This window comes from Marmota flaviventris, chromosome 4, assembly GCF_047511675.1.
Source record: "Marmota flaviventris isolate mMarFla1 chromosome 4, mMarFla1.hap1, whole genome shotgun sequence".
Lineage (NCBI taxonomy): Eukaryota > Metazoa > Chordata > Mammalia > Rodentia > Sciuridae > Marmota > Marmota flaviventris.
This window is the reverse complement of record NC_092501.1, coordinates 122,837,549-122,851,142: the sequence shown is the minus strand read 5'-3', so window position 1 is coordinate 122,851,142 and position 13,594 is coordinate 122,837,549.

Below are 13,594 nucleotides of genomic sequence, written 5' to 3'. Positions count from 1 at the left end.
TAGACTAACACCTAAAGCATGCTGAGGGGAAATCAATGTTTGTAGTGGTCTACAGCATTCTGAAAAAACAAGTCTACTCATTGGGATTGGTCCCTGGTTCTACTTCCCATCATGCTCTGTTTCTACTGACTTGCCTTTTTGTTGAGCCAGATCCAAGTTATCTACTCCCTGGCCTTGATTATTATGTGTACCACCTGGCCTCTAGGTTCTGTCACCATCTGACACTAAGCTTGTCACCCCACTTTTACCATCAAATCTGTTTTCCCTAACATCTGCCTCCCTGTCTCTTGTTGCCAACATCCTGTCTTATCTCAGCCCACCAATGCCACAGCAAAACACTGCCCTTATCTCAGCCCTTCACAGTGGCATGGCAGTTCCCACTTATCCATGATACAGAAATCAGGTCCACCACCTGATAGCCCATGACCCTTCACACTGAGGTGTAGGGTCCCAGCCCTGGTTCCTTTCTACATGTGCCTGATTCAAGTTTGATGGGACTCTGCAATGTGTGGTTTACATTCTAGCATGAGCTGAAGCATACGAGGAGCTGTGGGCAGGCATCTCTTTACTCATATAGGGAGAAATTTCCAATGAGCCAGCTACTTGAACTGGGATGCCAGCGGGCCACATTCCTTATGTGCTCTGAACCAGCAACAGCAGGAAAAACCAGGTCAGAAAATACTTACCCCGAGGTTATGAGACAATCTGGAAAGTCCAGAGAACTCCATGAGGTATACCTCACAAACCACACACAGATCCTAGGCAATAAAACTCGAGCCATGGGGTGATTCTTACACTGGGCCAAAGGATACTTGGGATGCAGGAATCTTGAAGCCTCCCATGACCACTGGAATCTAATGTTCTCACTGATTGGTTGACAACACCTACAAGACTTTAACCTTTTCTCTTTGTGGTCCTGGGGATACTGTGTTAAGGAAGCACATCATTGCTTGAACATCCCATGGTCTCTGAGTTTGAATTCTGAGCCATTCTGCAGGACCTCCAGGCTCATGTACACCAGAACTGCCCATGTGGAGTGTCATTTGGATCATCTACCCAAAAGTGCTGTGATTACTAGAGGGTATCTGGCTTTTGAAGTCTTCCAGCATCGTCCTGATGGTCAATCAGCCATCAACCTGGCACATCCAGGGACAATGACTGACAGGTACTTATAGGAGAAAAACTGTTCAAATACAGCATTTTTTTTTCTAATGGAGCCTGAGTCACCTTGAGTCAAAGGTATTAAAAAAGGATTAAAAAAATAACTTTAGGGGGATGTGGCTCAAGCAGTAACGTGCTCCTCTGGCATGCGCGGTGCACTGGGTTCAATCCTCAGCACCACATAAAAATAAAATAAAGATGTTGTGTCCACCGAAAACTAAAAAATAAATATTAAAAAATTCTCTCTCTCTCTCTCTCTCTCTCTCTCTCTCTCTCTCTCTCTCAAAAAAATAATAACTTCAGTAATGAGGCAGACTCAGTGAAATGTTGTATCAGAAAAAATCCATATGACTACAAATGATAAAAGATCAAACCCAAGTTAGCTTAAATAAAAGTGGAATTTACTGATCCACATAAAGGCAAAGTCTAAGGATAGTGTTCAATGGCTTTGAGTTTAGCTGGATTTGGGGTCTAAACAAAGCCAATAGGATATAATTTTTTCTCTCCTTCAACTTCACAATTTTATCTTCCTCCATGGTGACTGTAGGCACAGAGTGCATTTGGTAATAAGGTAGTAGTAGCAGATTCAGCCCTTACACCTTTGGGGATTTCAGAGATACTGAGTCCACTTCCCAACCACTATAAGAATCTCTCTGCAGTTCCATGTCATTCGCCCATATTGGCCTAATTTGGGTCATGTTCCTTCCTGAACCAATCCCAGTGGCTAGGGCAGGTAATACATGATTGGGCTTGATTAAGCACACAAGCCCCTCTCAGGACCCCAGGGAGGAGTCAGTGTCCCTAAATCATAATCACAAATAGTAAAGAGGAGCAGATCTCTTAATAAGATTGAAGTGCCATAATCACAGGAAGGGAGAGTGGACAACTAGTGGAACAAACAGCAAAAGTTTACCCCAGAAACCCAGGACTGCCTTACAACTAGGCCTTAGTTTCTGCTGTACTTATTTCTGTATTCCTGACCTAGCAACCCACAATCTCTTTGATGATGTGTGTCCTTCCCCCGCCCCTCCCGGTTCTGCCTATTGAACCCCAATTCCTCTGAAGCCTCAGTCATGCACCAAGTCTAACTGAAACCTGCTGTATGGTATCCCCAATTGATCCTCCTAACTCTACCACTTACTGTCATACTAAAAGTTGGAAGGACCTGGATTTATGTGATTCAGTCCAAGAGAGAAAAATCCATAAACATGTTAATCAAACAGATAGCTGGCTGTGGAAAATTGAAGAAACTTCTTTAGGAATGTACCCCAAGAAGAAAAAAGATAAGCAGGTGACAGCTACAGAGAAACAAAAGTGCTTGTAACACACATCCTTTCTCATAATAACTGATTGCTAGACTGTGCCGGGCACGTAAACAGCTGGCATTCATAAGTGACATGTGTATGTGCACATTTGCACACTCATGCATGAGATCTATAGTGGAGTATGGGGAAAAGTGCTCCCTGAAATTCTTTTTTTTGATGTTAATCAGTAAATGTAATCTTTTGCACCTCTAATGAGGAACTGGAGGGCTGTTCCATGTTTGTTTTGTTGGGAACTTATTTAACTCTAATGTTTCCATGATGATTTCTGAGTGGATGCACAAGTGTTACTGGTGTGTAAGGGTTACAGTAATGCACTGGTGACTTGAATAGGATTAATGCCTTTGAATGGAGGCCTGGCTTATGCATGGAGAAAACCTGAGTTATGATTTTGCCTGTATGCAACAAGGAGGCTTTGACATCCTTCACCCCCACTCCCACCCCTGGAACTCATGAATGCACTCCAAAAAATGTGTTCAGTGTGTATTGCATACAAGGAACCCTCTTAGGATCTAGACCTGAAATACAGAAGGCAGGAGGGAAAGAAGAAAGATGGAGAGGGGTGGGGAAGAGAAGAGAAGAAGAGAGGAGAGAAGGAATTAGGAATGAGTACAGCAAAGTCTAAGGCCTGGTCATGATAAGAAAGAAAAACCAGAAAATTATTTTCAGCAAAAGTGTTATCCTTTTGAAATTATTTCCTATATTAATCTTCTAGAAGCAGAGTCCACACAAGATAGCTTTAAATTCAACCGAGTTCTGAGAAATAATACATTCTCAGACTTGTTTGAGGTAGAGTTTGTATGGTGGTATTTTTCTTGGTTTTATTTGCGTGAGTAAAAAAAAAAAAAAGAATTAAGAAAAAAAGCTTACCAAGCATAGCTGTAAGGCTTTAGTTTCAACAAGCTATTAAAATTGCTTCTTAGTTCAAAGCGTGGGGTTTTATTTTTCATGTGCATATCTTGTTCAAAAAAGGAGCCCCATAATTTTCTTCTAAATTTAGATTATTTTATAAATTTTCAGTCTCTTTTAATTTACTTAATCATCCAAAATGCTTTTATATGAGCATGCAAAAAGAAGAAAGAAAGCCAAGTTGTTGTTTTTTTTAATTCCTTAACAAAAAACAAACTTGCGTTTATGACTTCAGATGTGATTCTTTAGGTAGACTGGATTTAGAGAAGGAAGAATTGCAAATAACTGCTAACCACATTTCTGTCTAATGGTTTTAACTTGTTTACATTCCCTATCCAGTAAGTGATTTAAATTATTTTCTACTTCCTCATTCAGAATTAATTATTCTTTGCTTTAAAAAAATTTTGTCACAAGGATGTAATAAAACATTTTAATCAGCTTTGTGACTGAGTAGAACCATCTATCATTGAATGGAACACCAGTCTTGGGAAGCATTGGCTTGACCTCTTGCATGTCTAACTTTGGGGGCTAGGAGTTGAGTGTCCTCTGAAGTGGAAGAATAAGCATTTGTGGGGAAGTGAAAGTTGATGTTTGATTTGAAGATGCTAGTGCTGACAAATTGCTTGCCAAGCACACGAAGTTGGCTAGGAGACAAAGTTACTTGCAACATAGTATTGGGTGAAAATTTTGAACTGTAACAGATTTCCTCATTCTAATCAAAATAATTTGCAGAACAAATATGTGATTTGTGAAAAATGTATTTGAAAAATGTGGAGCATTAAACATAAATCCTCACCAGACACAATGGTGCATGCCTGTAATCCCAGTGACTCAGAAGGCTGAGGCAGGAGGATCGAGAGTTCAAAGCCAGCCTCAACAAAAGTGAGGCACTAAGCAACACAGTGAGACCCTGTCTCTAAATAAAATACAGAATAGGGCTAGGGATGTGGCTCAGTGGTCGAGTGCCCCTGAGTTCACTCCCTGGTACCTCAAAAAAATAAAATAACTCCTCATTGCTTCCTGCTGAGTCCCATGGAGTCAAATTTAGATCCATAAAAGTTGTACCACATTCTAGGAGTTGATATTTAGCTCTGCCATCCAATGAGACCATAGAAATCAAAGGAGATCCTTTGCCCAGTTGGATTCTTATACTGAAATCAATTGATATCATGTCTCTTTGGCTGTTCGAATCTTCTGGAAACAAGAGTGACAGGACATGTATTCTAGACAAAAGAAAAAAAGAAATCTTCTGATGGTTATATTAGATGTCCAAGAGCCTGCCAATTTTGATCTTTCTAAGTTTTATCCTGTAAACGTGTATTAGAAGTTAAATAGTGTTATTCAAGGATTTCGGTTATCATTTAGGAGACTTTCAAGGGCAATAGTAGTAGATTTGGCCCCTGCCTACTTTGCTAATCAAATGCAGCTTTGACCTCAATTTAAGAATTTTTGTGTTTTTAATAATTATTATTATTTTACAAAATAAGCCCTTTGATTTATTTTTCTAGCAACTTAACAAATTAATTTAATGCCTTTATTTCCCTCAAGATAACATGGTACACCAAGAAGCATATTGACTTTGGAAGAAGATGGAAGTGGATTGAAATGTGGAGTCATCACTTAAGAATTGTGAGAACAGGGCTGGGGTTGTGGCTCAGTGATACAGTGCTTATCTCACATGCATGGGGCACTGTGTTTGATCCTCAGCACCACATAAATAAATGAAATAAAGGTATTGTGCCCATCTACAACTAAAAAAAAAAAAAAGTCTTTAAAAAAAAAAAGAACTGCGAGAACACAGATTATGAATCACTCATCCCCAGTACTAGCTGTATCTCTTGTGTGCAGTGACAAAAACTGGCTTGATTTAGATGGTTGAGGATTAAAAAGAAATAATATGTACAAAGTATCAGATAATTCTTGGCACATAATTATTACTAGATAAGCTTTATTTCGTTTTTTGGGTGTTTCTTTCCTTTTCTTTTCTTTTCCAATGAGTCCTGGGCCCATAAGTTAAATGGATTCACACTTGGGCTTTATTTGCAGGTCTCTAATTTTTGTCAAGCGCCCTGTTCCTGTGACCAGATGCTACATGTTAATGAACCTATAATATTACTCCTTTTATCACAGATGTTACCCATTTGTTCAACGAGCACCTGCTCAGTATCTTTTCCTGACAGGCCATTTGCTCGGGAATGTCAAGATGAAGAAGACCCAGAGCGGGTGCTCAAAACGCTGACTACCTTCTGAGGGAGATGGGCAAGAAAGTCATGACTACACGGCAGTGTTTTAAGTTCTATCTGGAGGGTGTATCTCATTTTCCTAGATCTGCACAGAAAGTTTGAGACAGGCTGGCGAGTGACAGTAGAGGGGAGAGGAAGGTCTAAGCAGGCCCACCAGAAGTACTATCCAGGCAAGGGGGGAACAGCTGGGGATGAAGGTAAGAATTTTCCAGAGCGAAAAAGAAAATGCCTTCACCTTCCTGGCACAAAACCCATCACACACAGCATTCATAGTCTTGTACTCAGATTCATCATAGCTAAAGATGTCAAAAATATTCGAGCATCTGCTGTGGCCTAAGTAGAATACTCAAAGGATGTAAAGACTGAATTAGCACTTACATGGCCTTCAGGAAGCTTGTGATCTAGCTAAAAGAGTAAGATACTTGGCCAATGACCTGGCAAGGCTGGAGCTGTCAAAGCTGTCCAGGGCTGATGAGTGCTGCACAGTGATTTAATTTAACTTGTCTCACAGCTAAAAGGGTTGAGCGTCAAAGTGTTAGATCCCCAGATTTCCAGCTCTGAGACCAAGCTGGAATAAGTCCAAAAGCACTAGTTCAGCTCAAAAGAGATGTTTTCAAGTTGAGCACTTGAAAGTGAACAAATTGCAATTTGTTTCATATCTTAAGATAATACAAAATTTCATGAATCAAGATTAAAAAATTAAGCAGTGGGGAAGAAAGCAATTGACTTAAATATCCTTGGAAGTGTTTTGACTGGGTGCTATAAAGCTAAACACAAAAAGGATATAGCACGTAAACACTGTATTCGGGTTGGTAAATTTGTTCCTCACAGGGATACAGGTTTACAATTCCAAAGCTGTTTTATAAGCATAATAGTGTTGAGCTAATAAGTAAGGATATTATAGATAAAGAGGTCCAGGTTTCTCACAACCAGAGAAACAAGTTCTAAATAAGAAAAACAAAGGTAGAATAAATCTAGTGGTGTTGGATTGTATTTGGAAAAAACAGTGTAAAACTATTTTTCTTAAAAATACATATACACACACAGGTACATATATATCTGTGTGTGTATGTATGTGTGTGTGTGTGTATAAATGTGTGCATGGATAGGTTGGCATACATATATATCTCTAGTTGGGGGAGGGTCTGGAAACAGTAACAACAGTAACATCCCAGTAGCAGTGAGCACTTCTGGTACCCAGATCTTGGTTTCTAGATGCTATTTTCTTTTTTAAACTTTTTCTTTCTTTTTTTGGTCCCAGGGATTAAACTCAGGGGAATTTACCACTGAGCCACATCTCCAGACCTATTTTAAAAAATATTTTATTTAATGATAGGGTCTCACTGAGTTGCTCAGGGCCTTGCTAAATTGCTAAGGCTGTCTTTGAACTCACAATCCTCAGCCTCCCAAGCCACTGGGATAACAGGTGTGCACCACCTAAAGAATCAGGGCATTCCTTGTAGAGGTGGTTGAATTCAAAGCTGGGCAGGGAAAATACAAAATGAGCAGTGTTGTTTTTTTTAAAAAAGACTGAGCATATATTGAAAGTTCACAAGGGCCTACTTCAGAAAGATTCCAGTGACCAAATCTGAATCAATTTGAGACACAAAATAAATAATGATAGCATTGGGTCCTAAGCCAAAAGATGAAATAAATATTCTTGAGTCCATCTGATATAAATAAATAAATAAATGGCAGAAAAGAAATAGCTTTTCCTTACAAGTCCCATTAATAAATGTAGAAGGAATAAAGGAACTAAAGTCCTATGATTAGACCACAGTGGTAATTATTATGGTCAAGATTCACTGGTGAATGATAAAGCTAGTGGGAAAATATTTAAGGGGAAATACGATATGTGCATAGGCTGAAAGTATATCTCCCAAAATACCCTTGTATTAATTTTAATTTTTCAGTGGTAAAATCTGTAGCCAAGTGAACTAAGTTAATATCATCAGTTAAAAGACAAATCATCCCTGTGTACAACTGATAGCATTGAGAAAAGCACTTGTTCTCTGTGGGATTCTTCCTAATAATCATGAGGCCATTTTAGAAAATAACAACATTTTTCAGAAATGTCAAGGTCATGAAAGACAAGAAAATTCTGGTAAACTCACAGATTCAAGGAGACTAAAAAGACATGGCAAATAAATGTGAAGTGCCATCTGGTAACAAGAAGGAAAAGTCCTTGGTAGAAAATGGAAAATTGGTAAAATCTCAACCAAGTCTTAAGTTAACTGAATTATATCAGTCTTAATTTCTTAATACTGATCATTTTACTACTATTGTGCATGATGTTAACATTATGAAAAACGAAGTGAAAGGAACTGTGTTCTGTTTTGCAATTGTTTTGTAAGTCTGAAATGATCTCAAAATAAAAACTTTAAAAATAGTTGAAAATCAAGCATTTGTAGAAAGAAAACCTTCTTTCTACAAATGGTTGCAGACCCTTCAGTGACTATACTAGTTTCCTATGGATGCTATAACAAACTACTAGAAATATAGTGGCTTATAACAACACAAATTCTTTATCTTATAAATTCTATAGGTCAGAATCCAACACAGGTCTCACTGAACTAAAATCAAGATGGCGGCAGGATTACATTCGTTTCTGGGAACTTCATGGAAGACTTTTCCTTGCTCTTTTCAACCTCTAAAGACAGCTTGCACTTCTTGGCTCTTGGCTCCTTCCTCCATCTTCAAATCCAACAATGGCAGGTCACTGCTATCTCTCTGCCCCTTCTTCTTGGTGACTTCCATCCCACCCCCCACCTCCCCACCCACATCCCTCTCCTCCCTCCCTCCCTCCTCCCTCCCTCCCTTCTCTCTCTCTCTCTCTCTCTCTCTCTCTCTCTCTCTCTCTCTCTCTCGGCTAAACTAGGTTTCCCTCTTTTAAGAACACAAGCAATTAGATTTGACCCACCTGGATAATTCCATCTTAAGGTCTTAACTCATCCCATCTGCAAATTCCCTTTTGTTACACAGTGCAACCATGCAACCTAGCCTTGGGTTTAAGGGATTAGGACCTTTTGGTTAAGGACCATTATTCTCCCTACCACAGGAACTTTTCAGGACAAAAGAGATAACTTTCTCCATGTCAGCACCAGGGAATCCCCCAAAATTAGATGAAACAAATTCCCAGGCCTTCCCCTCTGAAATCAGCTGCAGTATCTTGCACCATGTCTAGCACATAGAATGCTCTCAATTAATTAATGATTGCAGACTTATTAAGACTGAAGCTTAAACTACCACACGAATGTCATTCACCTTTCAATTACTGGCCAACTACCTTTAGGTGGCTCATCTCTCTCCAGATGGGATTCCCCTTTCCATTGTGAAGGCCCTGTCTTTTTACAATTTGCATCTCCAAGCCTTCTTGTTCTCAAGTAGGGCTGGGCTACACCTGGATGTTAAGGGAGGACCACTAGTTGTCCTGTTCTTTGACATCTCCGCTGCAGTGCTCCTCATGGCATTGGGTATTTCATGGATGATTGTTGAAACAAACCCTGAGCAAGGTAAAGCTGGCCCTCTGCATCCAGGGGTTCCCCCACGCACAAATTCAACTAACTAAAGATAGAAAATATTTTTAATGCATTTCTACTGAATGTGTACAGGCATTTTTTTCTTGTCATTAGTACCTAAATAATTCAGTATAGCAACTCTTTGCATAGCATTCATACTATACTAGGTATTATAAATAATCAAGAAATGACTTAAGGTATACAGGAGAATGTGCATATGTATTATGCAGTACTCCACCATTTTATATAAGGGACTTGAACATGCAAGAATTTTGGTATTTACAGGGGGTCCTAGAAACAATCCATTGTGGATATGGAGGAATGACTATATTTGGTTCTGTTCTCTGTGCAGTGGACCTGTACATTCTTGATTCTGATCTGTTTTGGCCTGTTAAGAACTGGAAACCCATTTCACCCTGCCTCCAGAAGACTGTGAGAAGGGAGTTGGAAGTGGTTTTTCCCATAATTTTGGTGTGGCAGAGCAGATAATGTTTTTATTATGGTCTTTGATGCAAACAGGGAAGAGTCAGGCTGCAAATACGGTTTTCATAGATTATTTAAATGTTATAATCTCAGCACTTTGAAGCACCTTATACAATTCCCATACTCTCAAATTATTCTCAGATATTCACGTGAGTAAATGCACATTTTACTCCTTGTCCTGACAGGCTTTGTTCATAATGTCTGGATTGAGTAAAGAGGCTAATTCTGAGCTTATCATTAGCATCACTTGTGGTACTTTTTAAAGATACTGATGTGTGCACTTCCTCTCAAAAATATTCCTTTAATTATTCTGTTAGGGCCCCCCGGCATCAGTATATTTAAGATCTCCAAATGATTGTAACATGAAACCAGGATAGGAACCACGGCTAAAGAAATAAAGTATGTTTCTCAGTATTAAAGTTCCCACAGGCATTTCTGGAATAGTGGGGTGAGGTACCCCCGCCCCAGGTTGACATCTGCCTCCAATTTTTATGAGTGAATGATACCCATAGTTTAATCAGTCTCTATTGGGATTTAACCAACACAGTCTTTCTCACTCCTTGCCCAAGTTGTTCATTGACTCTTCTCCCAGCAATCATTCCTGCCCCCACTCTTCATCTTTCCCTTTGATCTGTTATGAACCAGGACTAATGCCCCATTTAATGCCCCATTTAATGCCCCTCTGCTCCTTGCAGGCACCTTCTCACATCCCTATCTGTCACTCTATTCACCCTGCAGCTTTCTTTCCTCTTCCTATCATATAGCCTCATTCCTCATCCCAATCTTTTGCTATTTCTAAACACAAATGATGGACTCAAAGTGGAAAAGGAATTCAGATGATGCACAGTGACTGCCGCAGCAATATGCTTCTCAGCTCTCTAACTGTAATATCAGGGACTGATGGCCCCAGGTGATAATTAGCACAAGGCCACCCTTCCCTGGGGTGTTCCCAGATAATGGCCAAGTAGGGCAGGGCCCTCTATCTGACCTCTCCCTGGGAGCCTTGAGCTCCTCTGACTGAGGACTTTTGCTTAAGGCTCTCAGCAGGCTTGCCAACCTTACCTAAAGCTGTCATGATGTGAGACTCTTCACTCATATTTTATTCCTTTGCTCTCTCCTTCCCAGAGGTCAGACCAACATCTAGCCTTGATAGTTCTCCAAGCCATTTCCAGCTCCCTATCATTTTCCCTCCCAAGTATTTTGTTGGTAAATTTCTTGCACATTTTAATCCCATCTTGGCATCTGCTGCTTGGAGGAGCCAAACTAACACATGTGCTAAAGTTGTAAGAAGAACTAAATTTTACTTTAAAATAAGGTGATTATTCCTAAACATTTATTTAATCATCATCAATTAACATGCAGACATATGTCATAGCCAATCATTAAAAAAAATAAGATTAACAAAGACATATAAGGAATGAACAATTGAGCAACTGGATAGAAAAAAATAATGCAATAAGGCCTGGTTATAGTGGTTTTCAACCCCGAGTGCACATTGAGATAACCCAGAAAACTTCTAAGAAATGTTGATTCCCCCTCCTGAGATTCTGATGTCATTGTTCTGGGGTGAGCCTGGAAATTTGCATTTAAAGAGATCCCCAGAGGATTCCAGTGCAGTAAAAGTTTGAGAGGCTTGCCCTATAGGCAACCTAAAGATAGCCTATAATGTACAGTACCTATAAGATGTAAGCTTCCCAGCTGCTCAGGAGAAATGTGGTTAATTGCAGTCCTGAGGGAAGAGAAACATTTCTTCAGCAGATCTTCATAAAGGAAACACTGTGGGATGTCAGCAACCACATCCTTAACAACATCCCTGCAGTAAACACAAAAATAAGTCTCATAGACTTGCTTCCTATGACATTCCTCAATGTTGCCAGGTTCTTTCCATGTGCTACCACTTAGCACAAGCAGGTTCTGCTCACGTACAAATTTGGAGAGGAATTTTCCACTTTGGTTAGTGTATTTCTCCGCAAGGAGGCTTCATACTGTTTCTTTGGATAAAGACCATGGCTGGACACTAAGGGTACCAGAGAACAAGCATCTTTATCTATTTTATATATTGGGGTTCCCTGAGAAGTTGTCTGACCTAAAGATTCTACCACCAAAGAATGTTTGAAAATCTCTCTCTAGTCTGTAGGGAAAAAGTAACCATCCTATGCATCCACAAGTCTAGGTTGACCCCAAATGAACGCACAGCAAACCCTGACCTCAGAGTCTTGGAAATAATTAACTCCAGTATGAGATGATCAATATGGATGAACTTCAAAGTGTGACTCAATATCCAAGCAGACAGTGCACACCTGGCAGGGAGTGACAACCATGCTGGGCTGAATGCCCCCCTGCTGACATCAGGCCATATCAGAACAAAGAAACAAATTCTTCTCACATGGCCAGAAAGTTCAATGGCAGATTCCATAAAACTGAAAGAGATATCATCTACTGGTTTTATTCTTCTCATTTCCTCATAGCCATGGAGAGATTATCTAAAACCTTGAATTTGAGGAAATGAATGTAAATATCAACTTCTCTTGGGAAAAGATATTAAAACCTATCAGAACCACCAACTCACTGAGACTCTTGCCTTTGGGCTCCAATCTAGCTGTCCTCCACTGTCAGTAGGCACACCTTCAGCAGATTGCCAGGCCTGACTCACATCAGTGCTTCCTCTTCCCAAACTCATCTCCCCAATCTGGAGTGTCGGGGTTTAAGATGTTTAATAAATGAGTTATCTCCATCAGTTATGATTTCCTAGCCAGGTTGTAGTTAATCACAACTCTGGTAACTGAATTTAAAAAATGATGCATTAAAAAAAATGTAACATACAATTCTATTACCTATTAGAATTACTGTATGTTTCAAGGGCAATACTTTTTAGCTGATGGAGAATATATGCTGTTAGCAATGTAGAACACCCCTCCTGTTGACTCTGAATAACTTCTATATGAGCTGGACTGAAGATCAAAGAAACAATAATAGTGGAATTATAAACTCCAAAGTGAGTCTTTATGCTAATCCAGATGAGTTAACAACACTATTCAAAGAATTAGATTTTAAAGACATCCGTAAAAAGAGATAAAAAGAGAAAAAATCATGTCTGCAGATCAATTTGAATAATTATTATATCAGGCCTTGGTTTCTTCTTCTATTCTTGGCTTCAAACAGATGCACACAGAATATCCTTATGTTGCGCAAGAGTTTTAAAGTATTTGTAACTTGAAATGCTTATTAACCTACTCTGCCCCATTTCATTTTCTCTAGAAAACTTCCGTTCTTCAAATATGGCAGAAAAAGAGTCATTGCTACTCTCTTCATAAGAAGAAAGGACCTAGAATTTCAGAGTAAGTCAGACATGCTAGCCTCACCAGCTTATCAATCTCCAACTTCTGCTAAAGTGTGGGGGTAATAAGCCTATCAAATTCTTTCCAGAGAGAAAAATCCTAATAAAGCAGGGGAAGAAAAAAAAAAAAAAAAAACAGTGACCATGTGAGAAAAACTAAGTTATCAAAATAGGATAAAGGAGGAGAATGGCTGGAAGAACTGGGATTCAACATTTTCCCAACATATCCTCTATCTTGGCTTTACTGTTCATAGGCCTAAGGTTCTGACCTGATATTGATGATGCATAAATGGAGCAAAGGGATCACTATTCTTTTAGTCCAGTGCTGAGATTCTTTGAGAATATTAATGCTTCTCAGTTGTCTCTTCTGCTTACCACCATTCTGGGTCTCCAAGCTGCTGACCCAGCTCAGCTACATTAGGGCAGGCTTGGGAAGCAGTCCCATGAGACAGGTTCTCCCCATGGAGTTTGGTGGAGGCTTGTGGCAGGCTTACTGTTTACCAAAATAAAATCTGTTTTCTTCTAGTTTTGAAAGCTGTTCAATGTCATGGGTGGAATTCAACACCTGGCAATTTGCTAAACTCTTCACTTCTCTTCAAAACTACCTTTGTTGAGACAAAA